At 41.8% G+C, this 10,375-nt stretch overlaps 1 pseudogene; it reads left to right on the top strand.

Moving 5' to 3' along the window:
• Positions 1-9,648: 9,648 nt before the first annotated feature.
• Positions 9,649-9,766, top strand: LOC126089748 (5S ribosomal RNA; annotated as a pseudogene).
• The last annotated feature ends 609 nt before the right edge of the window (positions 9,767-10,375 follow it).

Genomic DNA, 10,375 nt, shown 5'->3' with positions numbered 1-10,375 from the left:
ACAGAAAGAAGTGCATTAAATTCATAAATCGAACTTTAGAGTACACACATTTTAAATATTTGGGTTGTCAAGTAACAAGTACAGATTACAGAAAATACACCAAAAAAGAGGTTTCAAGCAATAAGTGCGGGTTTAATAAGAACATTTAAAGAATAAGATTCGATAGGAAGCACGACTAGTGTTTAATATCCTATCGCCGACGACATCATTATTTTAGACGGAGCAGGATGGGGAAGGAAATCGGCCGTGTCTTTTCAAAGAGACAACCACGCTATCCGCCGTAGGTGCTTTAGGGAAATCGCGGCAAACCTAAATCTGAATGACCGGACGGGGATCTGAACCACCGTCCTCCCGAATACTGTGCCAGTGCCTTACCACTGCAACACGTCGTTTACTGGGAAACTCGGAAGCATACTCTCCTCAGGTCATCAGGTTATTTGCTGTACCACTTTTCACGTTGCTAGTGAGACACGTTCCGAGCAGCAATGATGAAAGGAGATATGAAGCCCCGGAAATGTGTCTACGGCAGCAGTCAGTTGCAGGCAGATTACACTGACGGTATAAGACGTTAAGTAAGGCAGAAATAAACAGTTCATGACAAGAATACATAAATATCGAGGGAAATAAATACAACACTCCTATTGAAACTGGTAATAATCTGAAATGTAACTATGATCCGAACTGGTCAATAAGTACATTAATAGTAAATCCAGTACGATCGCTGGCTTCCGTCGCTGGCACTACATCTAGTATGATGAAGTCTGCAACATTTGTGCATCTTCAACAGTATTACATGTTACATTAATCATACCTTTTCGCAGTCCTCGCACCCAAGTTTTACTGTATGTAAGTAAAATATCTAACACTCCGCCGTAACCGACTGATCTCAGATATTCAAGGAATTGTACTTCTGTGAGTGGTAGCGCGTTCTCTGCAGTTCCATTTTTCAAATATTTACCAGAGCAGTCCTTGTATAATAAGAATATTAAATATTATGTCAAGTTTTTTATGTGCTTCTATACGAATCATACACATTTCTGAAGGTAATTCTTTCATGTTTAATTGTGTACATTTACGTAACATCTTCCCCAATAGTCAGTCAGTTTGTCACGGCTCTAATCAGTCCAACTGCCGATACAGAAATAAGGCAGGACTCAGCAGGACCAGCCATACCTCTGAGGATGTCCAACGTAGTATTGGACGAAACGTTAGGAATAGATGATGATGATGATGATGATGTTTGGTTTGTGGGGCGCTCAACTGCGTGGTTATCAGCGCCCGTACAATTTCCCAATCTTTGCTCAGTCCAATTTCGACACTTTCCTGGATGATGATGAAATGATGAGGACAACACAAACACCCAGTCATCTCGAGGCAGGTGAAAATCCCTGACCCCGCCGGGAATCGAACCCGGGACCCCGTGCTCGGGAAGCGAGAACGCTACCGCGAGACCACGAGCGGCGGACATTAGGAATAGAAGAATTCCGTGGACCACGACCATATAACCCGGAAGAATTATCAACAACAGTACCATCCGGTCGTGAAAGCCTTCATTGTATGATTAACGGTGACTGTTTTGGAATAAATTTTGAGCACCATGGCCTAGTGGTGCTGACTGCACTGACTGACCGCGGATCTGTAGTTCTCTATCGCACTGTCCACCGTGCCCTTTCGTAGATTCGTGTAGGATTTTTGTGTAGTTATTTAGAAATACGTAAGATTACAGATTAATTTAATTATTTAGGAATATATAAAATTACAGTTTAATTACATTTCAGTAGTGACATAGAAGTAGGAGTTACAGGCAAAATTTATTATATAGTCAGAAATGAAGTATGGTTTAACTCAGGGGCGGGCAAACGTTGCACGCGGCTCGTGAGCGCACTGCGCTGCACGTGTGCTGCTCGCGTGCAATCGTCGAATGGGGCAGTGGCGACAGCCGGCAGGTTGCGGCAGTGTAGTACAAGGCTAGCCGCGGGCGTTGATGCGAAGCGACCTCTACGCAGTGAACGTTGTATTTCAAGAACCGGAAAATGCAGAGTGAATCAAGGAAACGGATACGTGGAGATTTGCTATCTTTTAAAAAGTAATGGGAGAATCATTTTTTCTTTGTGCAAAGACGTGAAAATTCGAAATGTTTAATATGTGGCAGTATTCTCGCTGGTCAGCGGAAGCGTAGTATTGAAGGCCATTATAATAAATTTCACAAGGACGAGTACAATTTATTGTCGGATTCTGAGCGGATGGGGAAATTGACTGAGCTTAAGAAGAGCGACCTGACGATATTAGATGCATCTGTCCTAGTTGCCGTTGTCACGAGAGATCTGCGACTTTCTCTCGTCATGTCTCTCATCTAACTGATTTAACATTTTATGGAGCACTGTTTTCAATTTTTCAGGACGACAACAATAATAGCCCAGCGGTACGTGCAAGCTATAAAATTGCGCTTAATATAGTGAGAGCTGGAAAACCATTTGCTGAATTAATAAGCCTCGGTTAAGAGCAAACATAAGTGATGAAAATTTACGTAACTGTTTGCATTTGTCTGAATGCTGAAATTTTGTTCCAGATATTGAACGTATTGTAAACTCCACCTGTGATAATTAAATAAAACGTATCGTAGTTAATAGGTACTCTTTTAAACCATGATTTATTTCAAGCGCTCCTGCTAACCTTATTCCATCATTCAATAAAGCAAGCTAGAAAAACAAAACGCATTACAGAGGAAGGAGTGGACAGAAGGTATGGTGGGGAGGGGAGGTAAGCGGGTGGCCAGCTTGCCCCTGTGTGCACGCAGAACACCTGTTAACTGCACGCGTGCAAGTGCACCGCACACGTGCAGGATTCCTGCCCGCCCCTGGTTTAACTGATGGGCCAGTACCTTTTCAAGAGCTCTTACATTACGGTCTGCTTTTAGCTTCGGATTATCTGGTGCGCAAATATCTCCTTCGGTTTATTTTAAAACTCTCCGAGATTACGCTTGAAATAAAATCTTAACTTTTAAGTGCTTCATAACTAACACATTTTTCAGTAACCATAAGCAATATACGAAGGAGTAAATTAGGACTACTAGACGATAATTAAGGATTTTTGGGGAGCTTACATTTTAAAAGTTTTACAATCATGTGTTCTATACATAACATCATTTTTGAATGGCAGTATTTGCTAAACTACAAATTTTGAAAGAATGGCAACGTGATACTTCTAGTCCAGAAAATTAGGCTTTAAACTTATAATAATCCTAAAACAGACGTTTTATAGCACCGTACTAATTTTGAGAGCACAATGTCATATCATATCTTAAATAATAAACATTTCTTTAAATAAAATGTAACTGTACAAAAAACCTCACTGGATAGAAATATATTATTTATTTATCTATTTATTTATTTATTCGTTCAAATGGTTCAAATGGCTCTGAGCACTATGGGACTTAACATCTAAGGTCGTCAGTCCCTAGAACTTATAACTACTTAAACCTAACTAACCTAAGGACATCACACACATCCATGCCCGAGGCAGGATTCGAACCTGCGACAATAGCGGTCACGCGGTTCCACACTGTAGCGCCTAGAACCACACGCCCACTCCGGCCGGCATTTATTTATTGCTTATTTGGTCTGACCAGCCTTAAGACCCTTTCTTACGTATGATCAGAAACAACACATAGCGAATATAACCCAAAATAATCACGGTAATAATTATAGTAGTAATAATAATAGCCACTAATAATAATAATAATAATAATAATAAGGTGCATTAAGAATGAAATTAATTAGTTTAGCACACGAACCGTGTTTACTATTATCAGAAGTGGAAGGCATAATGAAAGAGGAGGAGATTGAAATTACAGTAAAATGGCTCTTAAGAAAGAATTTAAAAAGGGAACTCTGTAGACAAGTAAGATGCAAAGGCTGTTGGAGAGAGAGGAGGGGTTGCAAAGACTGAGATGCAGGCAAGTCTATGGAAGAGACAGCTGTTGCGTTAGAAAGTAGACCATTAGCTGTGTTTTGAAGCTTGAAAGAAATTTTTGCGGAAGATTGTCCCGAAGTCGGGTTCCCGATACAAGAAATGATATAGAGAATGTAGTAGTGTTATGTATTGGTACAGAGAGGATTTTTCTTTGGTGGGAACGCGTTTTCAGCTGTGCTGCTTAGATATGTTACGGTCATGCCTCGGGTCAAGAAGTCAGTGGGTGTCGAGGTAGGACAGGTGAGACGGTCACGTTGCTCTGTGTCGGAGGCCGAGCTCCGAGAGCTCGTGAGCGTTTCAGCCTTGAGGTGTCAGAGAAACAGCGATTTCTGTAACAACATTTTATTAACGTGTTTTCTACAGTGAATATTTTCTTTTGCATTGTTCAGGAAACAGGTCGTGGTGCTCGCCCACGCGTCGGCGAGAAATCCTGGACACAGCACCCACGCAGCTTCCGTAGTTTTGTGGCGGGTCGGGCACCCTGCCTGACAGCGGGGCAGCGCGGGGGCGGCAGCGGTAGCCCGTGTGAACTCGAAGGCCTCAGCGCACTGTACCCACAGCATCTTCCACATGGCGGTTGCCGTGAAGGCGGAAGCCCAGAGCTCCCTCAGCACACGCAGCGTACAGCCAGGCAGGCAGCTAGCAGTCCCACCAGTGACGGGCTGCGACCTATCAGGAGCGACGGCGCGGAACGACAGCCATTGACGGCATGCTGCAGCGTCGGCGTTGAAGTCTTCAGACAGGCAACAACCGGCACATCATTGTGCGCCAGCAGGGCCGTCCTGTAACTAGCGAAATGACCATTTCATCGTGATCGGTGAGGCAGACGGAATGAACAGGCATACTGAGGACGGGCTGTCTGAAACAGGGACACTTAAAGCCAGACATTACATTATTGTAGCAGATTAGGCGGCCATTTGGTCTCGTTTAAACAGAGGTGTCAGCAGTCCAGTCCGTACCGTGGTGTCTCAAGTACGCCTCTGCATGTATCAGCAGTAATACCCCACCCTGGAGAGGAGCAGCCCGGACGTTGCGTATTACTACTCCGTATTGTAGAGTTTGTAGAACGACGTTCTGGGTGCCGTTTGCTTGTTATAGCTCTGTTTGCTCGGGCATTGGCCCATTTTTGCAATACTGCCGCTCTTCGCGTGCTCTGCATTGCGGTTGTTACACACGGTCTGGGTTGGACTTCGATCTGTCTCCATGTATGTCGAGAAATAGCTTCGGAAGTTTATTACTGCACCCGAAAATAGGGCTCTGCGCAACTTAGTGTAAGAGTTGAAGAGAACTAAAAGGAAGTACTATGACTGAGAAGACGATGAAGCAAACACAGGGTATGACACTCTCTATTCTTGTCAGCACGTAGCCGTGATTGCTAATAGGCAGAAGTTATACGGCCGAAATACCGTGTGTCACAAATTTATCGCACGCAAGCATTCACAGCCGGTTGCAGCCGGCGTGAGCTCTCATACGAAAGCCCTTGGAGAATAGGTCCAACATTATGAAGTATGGGGTGTATTAGCTTCTGTTTAAGCTCGAAAGAGATTATATTTTTTTCATATTTTGTACTGAAAGAAGTGACGCTGACACCTTTTAGTCCAGTCTAAATGACGGTCCAGAATTACCTCCAAGTTCTTTGCAGATGAAGAAAACGGTATTGCTTTACCGTTTAGGATTAAGGGTGGAAGAGATTCTGGCTTCAGCTGGGTAGTGTATACCCAAAGAACCGTGTGGACTCTCTCCCTCGCTGAACTGTTTCCATGCTAGAGGCAATGTTACACGGCGTTGGCGTGATGTCTCCTGGGGGTTCAATTTTGTTGATCGGTGCGCTTATTCCCGCCGTGGTGTGCAATCAAATGTGCTACACTCCAAAGTCCCTGCTTATTCAGGTGGATAATAAGCTGAGGTGGGATCAGAATGTGGACAACCAAGAAGCTCACTTCTCCCTGTTTTGCAAACAGAAATCTCTCTCACCGTGTTGACGCGCTTTTACTCAATTCTGTCACATGGCATAGTCTTTTCAGGTGTTGCGGTTAAGGTGAAAAAACTGTTTATTCTACAGAAGTACACAGAATACTGTGGAAAGCTGACAACCAAGGATCCCACAGAAGCCTCTATTCTCACACTTATATCCCAACAGTTACGTCCTAATACTTACACTCCCCACTGGTATTTGTGGTTAACAATAAGAATGAATTTAGAGCGAATTCGGCTAATCACAACCACGATACTAGAAATACAAATTTTCATACAGATTATCCATTTCTCATACGTTCAGAAAGGAATTTTTTACTCTGTTGCATACGTCTATAACAGTCAGTGGATATTAGGCAGGAAATTGAAAATCCACAAATATTTAAACATAAGGTGCAGCAATATCTCATTAGTTGCCCAATCTACAAGCTGTTTGAATACTTGAACTCAGGAATGTAAATACTGCCTGATTTTAATATTTTCATCAGATAGCTGCTCATTTTGCCATTATGTAGACAGCTAATAGCCAACTGTGTAAAGTGAAAATTATTTGTTTGAAGTATTAAATAGGAACAGCAGCTGAGTGATATAGTAGGACGAGCAGGGGCTCGTCTCAGAATGGCAGCTTTTCTCCTAACTGTCATATGTAAAGTTATGTAGAAGTAATTGCCATAATTGTCTCAGTTTGAGAAGATGGCCACAATTTATGACAAAACTAATCATTCACAAGAACAGAATCACCGTCATCGTTATTGTCGCAATCATTTGAAAATACTGCCACGTTACGCTATTTTACGTGCACGATGATCTCACTGCCACTGGAATCGTCACCAGAACCATAAATCATTTATCCACGCAGTCACCCGGGTCTTCATTCACGCTAATAACATTTGAATAATAATCGTCAGAAACCTCCCCAAGTATTTCAGATTCGTTCATTTCTTTCGTTTAAATGACAATGTGTTTCGTTTTTTTATAACTGATTACACATGCTGAATAGTAACGTAGAGTACCATCGTTGCAAACATGCAGTAAATCGTTTATAAAACCGATTGCTATATGCAGAATGTTTCCATAATATTTATTTTTTAATTGAAATATGAATTTTATATTAATGCTGAGGACTCTTGAGTGTTGTTTTCTTCAGCATCTTTCCACTAGATAAAATTAAATATGATCGTCCCTAGTTGGTCTTGTCTTCAATCATAGACGTGTTCATTTCTCTAGATCTAAATCGTGAATACACGCATCTCGGTCATTGTTGTAGTCTAATTTAAATGAGTTGGCTTATGACGATTAAGGATAAAAGTTGCCTACAAAATTTATGTATATGTAGACCTCTTTAAAAAAATAGCTTGAAGCATTTCTTTATATTCCCTTCTCGCAAACAGCTTCAGACTTATCACATATTAAGACAAAAAGTTTTTCAGGCATCGAAATACTTATGTTCACCATTAATTAGCAAAACATCATTCTCAGGAACAAATCTTTTCAAAATTGCGTTACAAATTGTATTTGCTGTGTATAAATTTTGGAAAAGGCGAGTCTCTTTCCTTATGTGAGTCAGTATTTAACATGAAACAAATATCAAGCTGAAAGTCTCTATCTCTCAAAAATTACGTAGAAAATTTGAAATTTATGTATGGTATGAATACAGCACCGTCTCTAAAAGAATGAGGAACTTCAAGACGAAAACGGTGGCTATCTGAAATACCAAAATACAATCAAAATGCTAAATAAACAAAATCTATATGATGGCTATCAAGTTTAATACACTGGATACTGGTATAAACCCCTGAATAGACGAAGTAGTTATAATATATCACAGCAGATGACATCTAGAGACACTGTCTTAAAAATAAGAATTATCTTGAATTTCGCACGCGAAACATGATCAAACTTGGTAACCGTCCATTATGTGCTAGTATACCCTACCAATGATTTCTTCTATTAACCTATAACCTGACACGTTTCATATTTTTGAAGACTTTCCTTCGTTACTGGCTTTATGTGTTACGATGCGTGAACGAATACATGAATGAACAATAAGTTTAAAAAAGTCGCGTAAAATAATTATGACATTTCAGTTCAATGATGTGCATAGGTAAGACAAAAATAGTACGCTATGTGATCAAAAGTAACTGGATAGCCTTATGTAATGTGGAACTGACCAGTAGATGTAAAGACAGGCTAACCAGCCAGTATAAAAGAGGCGGGTAGTATTGTGTTGTCAGCAGAGAAGCGATAACATTACAATGGATCGATAAGGAGAACTCAGTGACATCGGACTTCCAATAGTGGTTGGATATCACCCGAGAACAAAACCATTAGACACATTTCAACCCTTCTCAAGCTGCCGAAGTTGCCTGTTTTTAATGTGATTGTAATGTGGTAACACGAAGGAATAGCGCAGCTAAACCAAGGCCCTGCAGACATCGTGTAGTTACGGCCAGAGACTTACGAGCACTGCGAACGGTGGTTGTAAAAAGTCGCATGAAATCAGTGGAAAGAACCATTAGTAATTTGCAGAATGGTACCAGCAGTCCATCTAGCTTCTACCACAATGACTGCGCGTTGTTGTTGTTGTGGTCTTCAGTCCTGAGACTGGTTTGATGCAGCTCTCCATGCTACTCTATCCTGTGCAAGCTTCTTCATCTCCCAGTACCTACTACAACCTACATCCTTCTGAATCTGCTTAGTGTATTCATCTCTTGGTCTCCCCCTACGATTTTTACCCTCCACGCTGCCCTCCAATATTAAATTGGTGATCCCTTGATGCCTCAGAACATGTCCTACCAACCGATCCCTTCTTCTGGTCAAGTTGTGCCACAAACTTCTCTTCTCCCCAATCCTATTCAATACTTCCTCATTAGTTATGTGATCTACCCATCTAATCTTCAGCATTCTTCTGTAGCACCACATTTCGAAAGCTTCTATTCTCTTCTTGTCCAAACTATTTACCGTCCATGTTTCACTTCCATACATGGCTACACTCCATACAAATACTTTCAGAAATGACTTCCTGACACTTAAATCTATACTGGATGTTAACAAATTTCTCTTCTTCAGAAACGCTTTCCTTGCCATTGCCAGTCTACATTTTATATCCTCTCTACTTCGACCATCATCAGTTATTTTGCTCCCCAAATAGCAAAACTCCCTTACTACTTTAAGTGTCTCATTTCCTAATCTAATTCCCTCAGCATCACCCGACTTAATTCGACTACATTCCATTATCCTCGTTTTGCTTTTGTTGATTTTCATCTTATATCCTCCTTTCAAGACACTGTCCATTCCGTTCAACTGCTCTTCCAGGTCCTTTGCTGTCTCTGACAGAATTACAATGTCATCGGCAAACCTCAAGGTTTTTATTTCTTCTCCATGGATTTTAATACCTACTCCGAATTTTTCTTTTGTTTCCTTTACTGCTTGCTCAATATACAGATTGAATAACATCGGGGAGAGGCTACAACCCTGTCTCACTCCCTTCCCAACCACTGCTTCCCTTTCATGTCCCTCGACTCTTATAACTGCCATCTGGTTTCTGTACAAATTGTAAATAGCCTTTCGCTCCCTGTATTTTACCCCTGCCACCTTTAGAATTTGAAAGAGAGTATTCCAGTCAACATTGTCAAAAGCTTTCTCTAAGTCTACAAATGCTAGAAACGTAGAGAGTTAAAAATAATGGGGTAGATAGTCGAAATCAACGGCCTTGCCACAGTGGTAAAACCGGTTCCCGTCAGATCACCGAAGTTAAGCGCTGTTGGGCTGGGCTAGCATCTGAATGGGTGACCATCAGGTCTGCCGAGCGCTGTTGGCAAGTGGGGTGCATTTCGCCCTTGTGAGGCAAACGGAGGAGCTACTTGATTGAGAAGTAGCGGCTCCTGTCTCGCAAAGTGACATACGGCGGGAGAGCGACGAGCTGGCTACATGCCCCTCCATATCCGCATCCAGTTAAGACTGTGGGCTGAGGATACCACTGCGGCCGGTCGGTACCGTTGTGCCTTCATGGGTTGTTCGGGAGGAGTCCTTTCTTCTTTTTTTTTTTTTTTTTTTTTTTTTTTTACAGTGGTCGAGCTTTACGTCTTAAGTCACATGTTTCCGTAATGAATGCTAAGCTAAGCTAGAAACGGTGTAAAGAGTGACGTCACTGGGTAGTGGATGCCTGGAAATGACTAATTTGGAACAATGACTGACTGTATATCCTTTGGCGATCCGGCGGAAGGGTTTGGGGCTGGCGGTTTCCTGCAGAATGTTACCTGCCATCTTGTGTAGTGTCAACAGCAAAGTACAGAGGAGGTAGTGTTACAGTATGGACGTAATTAGTGTGTGGTCTCCTTATTGCGCTTAAGAAAACTTTAAATGTCGAAGGATTTGAACACATTTTACGACGTGGTGCACTGCGTACAGTAGAGAAACAGTTCGCAGC

This window comes from Schistocerca cancellata, chromosome 6, assembly GCF_023864275.1.
Source record: "Schistocerca cancellata isolate TAMUIC-IGC-003103 chromosome 6, iqSchCanc2.1, whole genome shotgun sequence".
Taxonomy (NCBI): Eukaryota; Metazoa; Arthropoda; class Insecta; order Orthoptera; family Acrididae; genus Schistocerca; species Schistocerca cancellata.
This window is presented reverse-complemented; position numbering and strand designations above follow the sequence as displayed.